Below are 14,653 nucleotides of genomic sequence, written 5' to 3'. Positions count from 1 at the left end.
AAAGTGTTTCAACTAAATTTTATGATTATTTATTTGCTTACCATATTAGTAAAACTTCTGTGGTCAAAGACTTATAGACTCAACAGAGTGACCCTAAGCAGTTTACAAAGTTCAGCAACAGAAATCAAAAATAAGCATATTAAACAATACAGTTCCAAATAATCCATTTCCAAATGCACACACCTTTTCTTCATCGTGTAGAATAAATGTTCTCATTATTCCTAAACATCAATTGTATTGCACTTTGCCAAACACACACACACTTATTAGCTGGCATCATGCCATCATTGGTTCTTGAATGTATCCCATTCTACCCTTCTTTCCCAGATCTAGGGAAAACTTTTGAACTGAACTGGGCTACACTAATAGTCTTCAAAACACTAGGTCTTTGCTGCAACAAATTAATAGGAGATGTTCTGGAGATGACAGCATGTTTTTTCCAACACTACAGATTTACTTATTTATTTTGGTCGATCCGTGGCACACTCAATTCTTCGTTTTGAAGAAAAAAAAAGTGGGGGGAGCACTTATTTCAGGCGCCTGTTCAGCTTAACCAACGAAGATGCAACGAGCGCTTCCCGAGATGAGATGTTATTATTATTATTATTTTTGGCGAAAAGTTGCGAAAACTCCCTGGGCTTCGAAGGCACAGAGAGAAACGGTACCCCAGACTACAAAACCCTCATTGCGTTTTACTACAGATTGCACCGTCGATTAAAAGCAAGCTGCAGGAACTCAGAAACGGGAGTGGTCGGGTGAAAAGAGCCATTCTACATTTCTTTACTATTCCAAATGGTGAGGGCGTTGAAAGTTTGCACAACTTCAGGAGGGGATGAAGAAGCAGCCCGCTGCAGATGTACAGAACAGGGTTTTATGGGAAGAGCATCTCTGGATTAGGCTGCCCCACCTTTTCCCCTCCCTTTCCCCCTTTCCCCACGTATTAATGGCATCCGAGGCGAAGGGAGAGGGCGATGCTCCTCCTGGGTGCGCTCCGGGCGAGCGTCAAGGCAGATTTATCAATTGTTGTTTGTAATTTATAATCCTTGATTGTAACTAGGATTATGACCTATCACTTGCTGTTTTATAATGCGAGCTTATGCACTGGAAACAAATTCCTTGTGTGTCCAATCACACTTGGTCAATAAAGAATTCTATTCTATTCTATATAGATTCTGCCTGTACAGAGAGACTGTATCTAAAGATGGTATCTATTTAGTGTCCGGCAAAAATATCAAAAAACATATCACAATTACATTCTCAAGCAAATATGAAACTATTCACTCTAATTACAAATTCAAAGGAAGGCTATTTATATAGTCAATATATGATGGAGTTGCATACAGAAAATCTCTTGGATTTCCCTATACTGCACTGTTTCACAATATGTCATACTCTCTACTTTGGAGCACCATAGCCACGTTCTGAAGAGAGAACTTTCCCCATTTATGAAGGAAACTAGCACACTTGCCATGTTGAGTCCTAATTCTATTGAGGATTGACCAGGTTTTACGGGGTGATTGAATCCATTTGGTTCAGCTGTAAAGCAGAGAATGTTGTGACACTTGGAGGAGCAATTGAGGACCATTCTCACGCCCAGGCCTGAAGCAAATTGAACTTTTTATCCAGGAAGTTTTCAGCTGCCCTAATAGGTGGATGTCTGGAGCAAAGCTGTTGTTTATAGCATCAGTGATATGGGGGTAGCTCTTATTGTGCCCGGTATGAAGTGTATAGTGTGATTCAGTTGTGTGCGAGCAGTCTGGTATGGCTACTATTTATCCAAACCGGAGAACAATATTCTGCTGTTGAAGAGAAAAGAAACAGATTTTACATGACAAGATCAAGACTGAGTTGAAAGTGAATTTACAAATTATAGTCTATAAGAATGACATGGAAAAAGTTACTGGACTGGATATTCAGAAAATAACTGGCTGATGTTTTAACAATAGAAAGAGATACATATAAACAATAAGCCAAGAGACTGACTTGGATAATTTTCTTATATTGGATTTACAAAAGAGGCTTGTTAAAATGTTGAAGAATCTCATTAAAAGGGACAATTAAGTTCTAAGGTTTTATTTGAATGGATTATAGATTAAAATTATAAATAAAGGAAGGGATAAAAAGCTAGCTCATTTCATCAATGTTAAAATAGATATGTTGTTATTTCTGGTAGATCTTACTGGATTTTTGCTGAACCAGAACTGAAATGATGATGTTGTTTGTATTTGTTTTTAGATAAGAGAGACTATGAGGTCATTATTTTCATAATCACAATTCCATATAATGAAAGAGTTGGATCTGGCTTATGGTTACAGAGGCCTTACTGGAAGAACTTTTTAAATACATCTGTCATTACTGCTTCTTTTAAAGCATGCATTAAAAACCTTTTTCACTAAAGGAGACATTAATTACTTCCTTAATCTTAGTACTAGACCAAATCTAGCTTTATTAATCAGCAAGAGTTAAGCAAGCAGATGGTGGTGCTTATTTTTCCACATACCTTTTCCACATCATCAAGATCTAAAAGCTGGAAATAAAACATATGAATATACAAACAGTTGCCAACGTGTGTTTAATAAAGTATTGTTAATATAAAGTATACCTTAACATATTAGAGACTTATTATTACAAAGTACAGAGCTTGAATGTATTATCTTTTTTCTTTGTTTTTACAGTCTTGAATTTTTCACAGCTGGATACATTTTTCCTTAGAATATTGACTTTCACTTCTGACTTTGCCATGGGAAGTAAGTATGCCATTGGGACCTTTCTAGTGCAATATTCTGATAACAATATCTGGGCTCTGACAGATTTTTCTTCTAATGCCAGGAAATATGAAAAGTTTATCAGTGATAAGTGAATTTGGTACCAAAGAATGGGAGCATTTAACAGCCAGTTAGAATATATTTTTAAAAGAATTTGGGATTTCATATGTATTTGATCATAAACAACTTTAGAAAAGGTCAGTTTCCTTAAGAATTTGGTTTAGAATAGATCGGTTTGTTCCCAACTCTATCAAAGTTAGAATTACAAACAAGTACAAATAGTGCCAGACATTGTGAAGAAAGATCTGGTTTCTTCTTGTTTCAAAGACAGTTTAAAAACACTTATTTCATTTGCACTTAAACTTTTCCCTGTGTCTATAGGTAACTGAAGAGAGAAGACAGAATATGCTTTGAGATACATTTTGGAAATTGTAGCTTTTTAGACAAAATAGCCTATGTTATGCATAATAAAGCATTTAAACAGATGCTTTATATATTTATATTCTTTTGTTGCTCCACAAGGAATAGGTTTCATTCTAGTGAATGTAAAATCTTTGACTACTTTTTATATTACATCAACAACTACTGGAACTTATCTTATTTTATCTTATCTTATCTTATCTTATGGTATCTCTGGACACCTACATAACTGGATAGAAGCATTTCTGTCAAACAGACAACAAATGATCAAAATTGGGAACGTCCTATCAAATTCTGTACCTGTCAACAGTGGTGTCCCCCAAACCAGTGTTTTAGGACCAACTCTCTTCATACTCTACATAAATGACCTCTGTGATCATATTAAGAGCAACTGCATTCTCTTCACTGATGATGTAAACCTATTCAACACCACAGACAATACTACTACCCTCCAAAAAGACCTTGACTATGTATCAGAATGGTCAATCAAATGGCAATTTCAAATCTCAACAAATAAATGCTCTGTCTTACGTATTGGCAAAAAAACACCCAGAAAATAAAATACAAGCTAAATAGTCAAGACCTTGTTGAGGATCCAAACTCTGTCAAGGATCTTGGAGTACTCATCTCTAATGATCTAAGTGCTAGAGCCCACTGTAACTACATAGCCAAAAAGGTGTTAAGAGTTTTTAATCTAATCCTACGTAGCTTCTTCTCTGGTAATATCACACTACTAACCAGAGCATACAAAACATTTGCTAGACCTATACTTGAATACAGCTCATCAGTCTGGAACCCATATCATGTATCTGATATTAACACAATTGAGAAAGTCCAGAAATATTTCATAAGAAGAGTTCTCCACTCCACTACTCATTGCAGAATACCTTATGCCACCAGACTTGAAACTCTAGACCTAGAAAACCTAGAACTACGCCGCCTTTAGTCCGATCTAAAAATAGTAAAATCATAGTAAATATAGTAAAAAAATATATAGTAAAATCATACATTGCATTGTCTTACCTGCAAATGAATACTTCAGCTTCAATCATAACAATTCAAGAGCACACAATAGATACAAACTCAAGGTTAACCACACCAAACTTGATTGCAGGAAATACAACTTCAGCAACAGAGTGGTCAATGTCTGGAATACTCTACCTGACTCTGTGGTTTCTTCCCCAAACCCCAAAAACTTTAACCTTAGACTGTCTACTATTGACCTCACCCCCTTCCTAAGAGGCCTGTAGGGGGCGTGCATAAGCGCACCAATTGTGCCTACCATCCCTGTCCTATTGTTTCTTTTTATTTTCTTATAAGTATCTATCTCATGTATTCAAAACTATGTTTATTCTTATACCTGTATCTTGTAAGCGATTGACAAATCAAATAAATAAATAAATAAAATAAAACTTAGAATGTTTACAGTACTTTTGTAAAAATACCCAGTTCACATACTAACATACTGTATTCAGAGATAGAGTAGGAGAACATATTCCTGAAACCAGATTGTCACATTTGACAATAAAGTATACAATGAAATATCCTATTTGGTACAACACTTTCCCAATGTACTGTATGTGTAATTCTCTTCTGGAGAATTTGCCATAATGGAACACATGTAGCTGCTGTCAAACCTGTTTTTTGGGTTAAACTGATTATGAAACATCCTTTTTAAAATACTTTATAACAAAATATATTCAAAAAAATGTTAGAAATATTGGCATGGAGAAAATTCTCTATGAAATTAAAACTGGGAAAGACTCTGGTGTGTACATACACAAACACACAAATATTAACCAAGTATAAAAATTACCATTTGCTGATGATAATATGTCTTGTTTATGGCTTTATTGCTAATAAGTGAATGATATAAAAATGATATTAAAGACACATAGCCATAGGAAATGGTTCAATGAGATTTCCAAACTGTTGCATTCAAAAGCACCTTGCCATCTAAAGCTAGATTTTTGATAACGATTATTACATACAAGCAGTGTGGGATTCAAAACATTTTACTACCGGTTCTGTGGGCGTGGCTTGGTGGGCATGGTGTGGCTTGGTGGGCATGGCTTGGCAGGGGAAGGATACTGCAAAATCCCATTCCCTCCCCACCCCACAAACCTGCTTTCCAGCACCGTTCTCCTGTGCAGGACAACAAAAGAAGACCCAGCCGATCAGCTGGGACAGGATTCAGAGAATAGATGAGGGTGGGGCCAGTCAGTATTTGCCAGTTCTCCAAACTACTCAAAATTTCTGCTACAGGTTCTCCAAAACTGGTCAAAATCTGCTGAATACCACCTCAGCATACAAGACTAATAAATGACTTCTGAAATTCTTGCTGGAGTCCATCAACTCTTTTAACTGAGACTCATCAGATGGATTTTAGATAACATACTACTATGCTAGTTCATTCTGTGTCTGCAGATGTTGATTCTGGGAGATTAATCTTTCAGATGAAGCATCAGGAAATCATAGATTTAATGACATGTGGAAGAAATAAATAAACTGGAGTTTCAGATGACTTCATGATGAAAACACTGAACTGATATTTAATGGCTGATTTCATACTTTAGTGGTGTACTGTCTCGTGTTTCAATAAAGCCACAGGAAAATTTCCAACATTTTAATTATATAAATTTTTTGATTATGCTTTGGTAAAAATCTGAGGTAAATTTCAGTGAAATCAATGCAATTACTTATTCATTATTTGTATTTACCAATTTATTAGAAAACATTTCATTAAACATACTATAGAAGTGGAAGAACAACAACAATACTGTAAAGAATAGACTTGGGAATATTTTGGCACCACTCCACTGTAAGGTTTGTCAGGAAATTATTTGAATAGTATTTGGAACCAAAGTGTTATCGATTAAATCTTGATATGCCTTGTAATATGTTTTCATAAGTTGATGCTGAAAGGTTTGTCTTCTGTAAATTGCATTCCTTGGAACTTTAGAAACTTGGATAACTTTAGAGATTTTCTTTTTCCCCAAAATGCTTTCATCCTGATTCTTGCAAGCTTTCGTCCTGTTTCTTCACCACCATTTCAAGAACCTGTCCTTGTATTCCTTTAATTATAGCATCCTGTTATTGTACTTGGACAGTGCAATACACAGACACTCAAACAGCTTCAACAATCAGCCTCTTTGCCTCTTGTTCAATGAGATAGTTGCTGCAAAAAAAGTGGGGGTGGCTAATTCTTCCCTTCCATTTCTGCAACTCACAACCTACTTCTATAAGGCTTAAAATCAGAGGTTTAAAATAGCTCTGTGCAGCACTGAATTATAACTTCCAGCACAAGGAAAATGCATGGGAACATAATGCTAAGTGTATTTAAATGATTTTAATAAACTGAAATGCTGTTCTGACTACATTCTGAAATGTAAACTGCAGTGAGACTCTCCATGACCAAGCTCGTCTTCCTGTTCTCTGCTGAAGTTAAAGACCCCTGAACTAAGGGGAACGCTGGTGTCATATTCTCAATATTGCTCCTGTCTTTCTGTTTCAATCACCATTTCATCTACTTGGCATGTATCTAACCTCAGAACATTTACCGGGGATTAATTTCAGACCTCAAAAACATACACATTGTCCCTTTTTTAAAGTAAAAGTGCCCAAGAGCTGCAGTTCATTTACCACAGATTTATGTATTAATAGAGTAGGGCAGTGGGAAATAGACACTGACTTGCTTATTGATTTCTCTGTTATCAGTTATCAGTTATATAGTAACTGAGTACACAGGCAGTTTGCAGACATGCAGCATTCGCTATCTTTCCAAACTGTGCCAAACACCTTTTTACCCCTTGTAGTCCAGATAAACAATGAATTCTCTATTGTTCCTGAGGCAGGTTTTCTTTCAAAGGCACAAACTGAGCAGTATATCCAGTGCTGGAGTAATTCAGAAGGATGAAGAACATTGTACAAATTCTACCGGGGGGCGGAGGGGGGAATGAAAGCATAGCTTCTCCCCAAAAGTATAACCTTTTCTCTAGTTTTTATTTATTAGCCATATTACTGGTGCATTTTCTTGCTTTCCATTGTTTATTTTCTAGAAATACTTAGCCCAAAGAGAGACCAAACAGATTTGCGTTATGTTGAAGTTGCCACTATAAGCATATACATGACACCCTATTAATCTGTCACAATTATGTATATATTGAAACTTATATTGTAATGTGTCTTTTAATCAATAAACATCTAGGAGGGTAATATGCTTAACAATTGAAGTCTTTCTCACACAGTCCAACAGAAGTCCATTTGTACATAACGATTTTCTGCTATTGTAAATTTTACTGCACTGAATAGTTGCATAAACTGGATTTTCCCTTTCATTTTATATCTGTTTTGAAGCAATAATGACCTGAAATGTTACAGGAAATCCGAATCTCTCAGACTCACACCAATTAAGGACAGGTTGATTTCATATAAAGAAAAAGTGCCAAGTTCAAACTATTCATCTCTGGATGAGATCATCCCTATTGCATTCCCACAGCTGATTGTAATATAAACTAAGGTTTCCCATGTGAGCTGTTCTTGACAGCTAGAAGCAATGATGTCATTTTTGGTTGGCCATTTGGAAATATACAGATAGTATTTAACACAAAAACATTCGTCCTGCTTTCCCTGAAAACCCCAACTTCCTTTAAAAGAATACTGTAATTCCTGCCAGTATTTCAAAACTTAGGTTTATATTAGATATTAGCACATTTATTTTTGATACATGTCTGTTTGACAGGAATGTAAAACTAGGCTTTTCCAAAACAACACTCTAGATTCATTCATTAATTCATGTAATTAATTCTTGCAAATGTATGCAAGGCGTACCTTTTATCTCACCAACAACCCTCGAGTCAGAAGCAATCCAATGAGTTTACATGGCTGAATATGAAGTTGAACTTTGATATCTACAATCTACAATCCTAAAATTTTAATCCTTTAATTATGCTGGGAACTACTTGTAATAAGATATTTGCCACCCACCAGTGGTGAATATCTGTAGTTCAGGTCTAGGATGAGGGTGAAGGTTCATTCTCTGACCTTGTGGGCTGGTTTCTTGCTTTGTTACCAGGCTAGTTAACATTTTCAGGGGAGTTTACAGGATGTCAGAATCAGTGTTATTCTTAAACTACCCACTCTCTGGACTAACAGCGAGCACAGTGTGTGTTCTGTACAAGTCAATTTACATACTCGCAGCCCCGCGTCGCGATTGGCTAAAGCGCGCGGCGACCGGATTGGTCGAGCGAGCCGCACTGATTGGCCCGTTGCGAATCCCCCGCGATTGGTGGAAACTAATCGCGGGAGATTCGAAGCGGTGCCATTGGCCGCGGCCGCCGCGGCTCGGAAATAAAAAGCCGCAGTTTTCCCCCTTCAAGCTTAAGCTGTATCCGGAGCCAATAAAGAGCTGAAACTAAGTCACTGACTCCGAGCTTCCTTCCCGCGACGGACACGACACTGGCGACGAGGATGGGATCCAGAGAATAACCACCGAGCACGTGTCCCGAGGAAGACAAAGACCGACGAGATGGCCAGCATGACCCCACCAGCACCCTTCAACCCAGCTACCGAGGACTGGGAATCGTACACGGATAGATTCCTGATGTTCCTCGAAAGTAGCAATTTGAAGGATGCGAACGGGCAGAAGAAAAGGGCCGTCTTCCTCACACACTGCGGGCCCGCAGTGTTTAAGATGGCCAAAGCACTCGCGAAGCCCGAGGATGTGAAGGAAATGGACTGGGCCGATCTCGAGCCACTCCTTCGGAACCACTACGCCCCGCTGTGCCCATCCTCATCCGGCGGGATGAGTTCTATCGGCGGAACCAGCGGCAGGACGAGAGCATCAGCGATTTCATAGCCGCCTTGCGGACCTAGGGGGATGTGCGAGTTCAGGGACCTGGACGATGTCCTCCGAGACCGCGTGGTCCTAGGCCTCAGGGACCAGGCACTAAAAAGTCGACTGATGGCAAAAGGCAACATCGATCTCGGGACGCCCTGGCCGAAGCTTCCGCGGCCGAAGCCACCCGGAAGTCAGCAGCCAGACTTCGGAGGGCAGACAATGGGGACCGCACTGAAACCCCCGAGACAAGCCGACGAGAGACCACCACACACCACGGGGACCTGGACTCCGCCTCCGATACCACGGACGAGGAGGAAGCACGTCCACCGACTACAAACAGGACGGGACCGGCGAGATCAACGGGGTCGTGAGTCGGGGAACCAGTGCGCCGGGTGCGGGGGAAATCACCTTCAATCAGAATGCCGTTTCATCGACGCGATCTGCCGGCATTGCAACAAGAAGGGCCACATCGCCCGAGTCTGCCGACTCAGGAAGACACACAGCCCCCGCCGGCGAGAACCAAGCAACCGGGGACGAGACGACACCCCCCCGAGGACCAGAGATCGCCAAGCCGACTATCGCTGGAACCGAGACAACCGAGGACGACGGAACGGGGAAGGCCGCCAGAGAGAAGAAACCCACCAGACGGTCACCATCGGCCATGCCGAAACCACGGATGCCCGGAAGGTCTACGTGGAGGTGAGCATCGAGGGCGAGCCATGCCGGATGGAGGTAGACTCCGGATCCTACCTCTCCATGGTCGCCTGGAAAGAACTCAAGCGACTGGTGCCAAACATCCAGAAAAGAGGACTGGGGAACCAGAAGCTGATCATCAAGGACTATCAGGGGAACCACATCCCCGTCATTGGGACCGGACAGTTCGAGGTGACTTTCAAAAACCGCACCGCGAAACTTCCCCTGACTATCGTGGACCGGAACCGACCCAGCCTCTTAGGACTCCAATGGTTCGCGCCACTCGGGATCGAGGTCACGGGAATAAACCACACCACAGAGGCCGACTGGGAGCAGCAGCTGGCGAGGGATTTCCAAGAAGTATTCGACGGCACCCTAGGCAAGTACAAAGGGCCCCCTATCTCTTTCAGCCTAGACCCAAATGTCGCCCCCATACGCCTAAAACCCAGACGGGTGCCTTTTGCACTCCGGAAGAAAATAGACGAGCAGATTGACAAGCTCGTCAAACAGGGGGTTTTGCAGCCAATCGACCACGCCCGGTGGGAGACCCCTATAGTCACCCCAGTCAAGCCAGATGGGTCAGTAAGGATCTGCGGGGACTATAAGGCCACCCTCAATTGCGCCCTGCAACAAAGCGCCTACCCCGTCCCAGTAGTGCAACACCTATTACACTCGCTGGGGGGGGGCAAGGTCTTTGCGAAGCTCGACCTGTTGCAAGCCTATCAGCAACTGCCGGTCGATGAAGAAACCGCCGAGGCGCAAACAATAGTCACCCACCGGGGAGCGTTTCGTTGTAACCGACTCCAGTTTGGAGTCAGCGTAGCCCCAGGAATTTTCCAGAGCCTCATGGAGAGACTGCTGCGAGGAATCAAGGGGGTGGTTCCCTATTTTGACGATGTATTAGTGTCGGCAGCCAACCAGGAGGAACTAGAGGGTCGCCTAAGGGAGGTACTAGAAAAATTCAAAGGGGCCGGGCTAAAGGTGAAGAAAGAGAAATGCCAGCTATGCACAGAGCAAGTCGAGTTCCTGGGGTACCTCCTAGACCGACATGGCATCCACCCAACCGGAAGCAAAATCAAAGCCATAAAGGAAGCCCCCACACCCAAGAACAAAACAGAGCTGCAGGCATTTCTGGGACTGCTAAATTTTTACAATGTATTCTTGCCCCAAAAGGCGACCGCAGCGGAGCCCTTGCATAGGCTCCTGGACAGGACGGCCAAATGGACCTGGGGGAAACGGGAGGACACCGCATTCAAGAACACCAAAGACCTGCTCACCTCGGATGCCGTCCTCATTCAGTATAATGAGACCCTACCCATCGCCGTCACATGCGACGCCTCACCATTTGGCGTCGGCGCCGTCCTCAGCCATACACTTCCGGACGGAAAAGAAGCACCCATCGCTTTCTTTTCGAGAACACTCAGCAAACCCGAAAGAAACTACAGCCAATTAGACAAGGAGGCACTGGCCATCGTCGCAGCAGTAAAGAAGTTCCACGAGTACCTCTACGGCCGCCGATTCACCCTCATCACGGACCACAAGCCACTGCTGGGCATCCTGGCGGGGAACAAGGCCACCCCGAACATCCTATCCCCCAGGATGACAAGGTGGTCCGAGTTCCTCGCCGCCTACGACTACCGGCTCACACACAGACCCGGCAAGACGATCTCCCATGCAGACGCGCTGAGCTGCTCGCCGCTTCCCAACCTAGACGACGACCCAGCTCCCACGACGACCACCCTCAGCATAGAGACATTGCCCGATCTACCCATAACCGCGTCAGACATTGCCCGAGAGACTAATAAAGACAAGCGTCTGGCGCGGGTATTACATTGGGTAGAAAAGGGATGGCCAGAGAAAGACAACGAGGAAGCATTCAGGACATTCCGAAACCGGCAAACAGAACTGTCACTACAGAAAGGTTGTTTGCTATGGGGGGACAGGGTGCTCATACCGGAAAAATTGCAAGGGAAAGTATTAAAATTATTACACGAAGGGCACCCAGGGATTGTGAGGACTAAAGCTTTGGCCAGAAGCTATGCTTGGTGGCCAGGTATGGACAAGGAGATCGAGGCCTGGGTAGCCAAGTGCTCGCGCTGCCAAGAAACCAGACCGAATCCCCCCGCAGCACCAATATTAGAATGGGAAACGCCCAGGGGACCATGGTCGAGACTCCATATAGATTTTGCCGGGCCCACAAAAGGGAACACATTCCTCATCACGGTGGATGCTTACTCCAACTGGCTGGAGGTAAGCAACATGAAGACCACCACAACAGATGCGGTAACCAAGGTCTTAAACAAGCTTTTCGCAACCCACGGCCTCCCGGATGTCATCGTGTCAGACAACGGACCCCAGTTCACCTCGCTGGAATTCGAAAAATTCCTAGCGGAACGAGGCATACGACACGCACTGACAGCGACGGCGCATCCGGCGGCCAATGGGAGGGCAGAACGGATGGTTCAATTTACAAAGAGAACCCTCCAAAAAATCGAACACGGGGACATACAAGAAAAAATAAATAAAATGCTCCTAATACAACATATAACCCCAAACACAACGACAAACAAAAGCCCGGCAGAATTACTAATGGGGAGAAAACTAAGGTCACCACTCGACAGACTACACCCCACATACAACCCGGAAAAACCCCCGGACTCATCAAGCAAGCACCGGGTTTTTGCACCAGGCGACGCAGTCTATGCAAAAAACCTTACCGGAGACCCACTATGGGTACCGGCAACTATAACCCAACTGACAGGACCCCACTCCTACCGGCTACAGACAACCGATGGACAAACATGGAAATGCCACATCGATCAATTAAGATCAAGAACAAAAAACACAACCGACACGCAACCAAACACAGACAACCCCGTTAACACAAACCAAGAGGGGAGGGAAGATACAGGGGATCAAATAGAAAATAACCAGCAATACTCACCAGTCAACAGCCAGCCCGAAGTCTCACCAGGAAGAAACAGCCAGGCCAGCTCAACCAGCCCGGAAAGACCAGGCAGGAGCGGCGAAAGTCACAGCTCGACCAACCCGGGTAGACCGGGAGGGAGCTGCAACAAGAGGCCCAGCGACACCTTCCAGGAGGTTCCATCGACAAGGCCAAGAGAAACAGAGGTCCCGACCGAACCGGCCGGGAGCCAAACAACAACTAAGCTGCGCAAGTCAAGTAGGCAAGTACGAAGCCCCGCCTACCTACGGGACTACGTTACGTAGGACCGAACCAAGAGGGAGGGGTGTTCTGTACAAGTCAATTTACATACTGCAGCCCCGTCGCGATTGGCTAAAGCGCGCGGCGACCGGATTGGTCGAGCGAGCCGCACTGATTGGCCCGTTGCGAATCCCCCGCGATTGGTGGAAACTAATCGTGGGAGATTCGAAGCGGTGCCATTGGCCGCGGCCGCCGCGGCTCGGAAATAAAAAGCCGCAGTTTTCCCCCTTCAAGCTTAAGCTGTATCCGGAGCCAATAAAGAGCTGAAACTAAGTCACTGACTCCGAGCTTCCTTCCCGCGACGGACACGACAGTGTGAGAGGTTGTTTCCAAAGGTGAGAAATATTTGGCTACAAAGTAAATCAGATAGCCTTGCACGACTTGGTCTTTGTTACTAAGATATCTTTGTATAACATATCCAACAATTCTATTACATCCCGTACATCCCTTGCCAAACACTTGCTTTTCTAAAACAATCTGATAACTATCCATTGAACTCAATGGGGTACTGACAAGATTTAATGTTTGATCCATGGTTTAATTTCATGTGAGTATATCTGGAATGCAACAAAGTGCCTCTCTCAAGCAAAAATGCTGTTCCTAAACAAAAACTTTAGGAAAGTGCATCATGCACTTTCTACAGCTGCACTGGCTTTGACCAAAACTGGAAAATGACTTCATCGGACTTCAGGAAAATTATATTTCAGACAAGCAAGCAGACAGCAATGAACAAAGGCAACAAGAATTAGGGGGCGTGCATAAGCGCACCAACGTGCCTAGCGTCCCTGTCCTAGTGTTTCTTTTATTTTTTATTTTTTTTATATGTATCCATGTATTCATAACTATGTTTTTACTTATACCTATTATCTTGTAAGCAATTGACAAACCAAATAAATAAATAAATAAACAAGAATCTATTTGTTTAAAAAATTATATGTATGAGTATAAGTCTGTAGCATTTACCACAAGCCACAACAATTTGACATGCTTCCCACAAAAATAAATAAATAAATGTTTCTAAAGATGTGATTGTATTTTGCTCCTTCTGAACCACTTTATGGAAATATACCAACAGGAAGCATAGAAACCATAGGAAACAGTGCAGCTGTAGCCAATGGTAGATATTCTTTTTTTTTTTAAATAAAGTTTTATTTGGGTTTTCACACATACAAAATACAAGTAAAACATCTTTTTTGAAAATAGCATGGTCCCAGGTTGAACTTCTTTATACAGACACAAAACTCAATTTCATGCTCCTTTTTGTATTCTGTTCCATATCTTATACTATTTTACATTTTCTATATAGTTTTTCCCCTCTTTTAATTTTCTCAATTTTATTTTGATTATCTCATCTCAATTCAAATCATTATATTTATACTTTTGTCTGTTCTGTTTCAATTTCATATTATCTTTTCTCATTAAACAAATTTTCTCCTGTAGTTACTAATTGGAGTATGACACCTTTATATCTTTTAATTACATCCATTCAACTCTTATTTAAAGTTCAATATATACCTTAAGTTTATGACCTTCAATATAATACATAATACATAACTTCCAATCAAATTCTGCTTGGTACACACTATATTCTTAAAAAAAATAATACACACTATATTCTTAAAAAAAAAAAAAAAGATTGTAAATATATGTAATTATAAACCCTCATTCAATTCCAGTTCAATTCTATCATTAATAATCATTAAAATCTTA

This window comes from Notechis scutatus, chromosome 5 (genome assembly GCF_049901735.1).
Source record: "Notechis scutatus isolate UNSWTSFEM ecotype Mainland chromosome 5, rNotScu1.2, whole genome shotgun sequence".
Classification (NCBI taxonomy): Eukaryota; Metazoa; Chordata; class Lepidosauria; order Squamata; family Elapidae; genus Notechis; species Notechis scutatus.
This window is presented reverse-complemented; position numbering follows the sequence as displayed.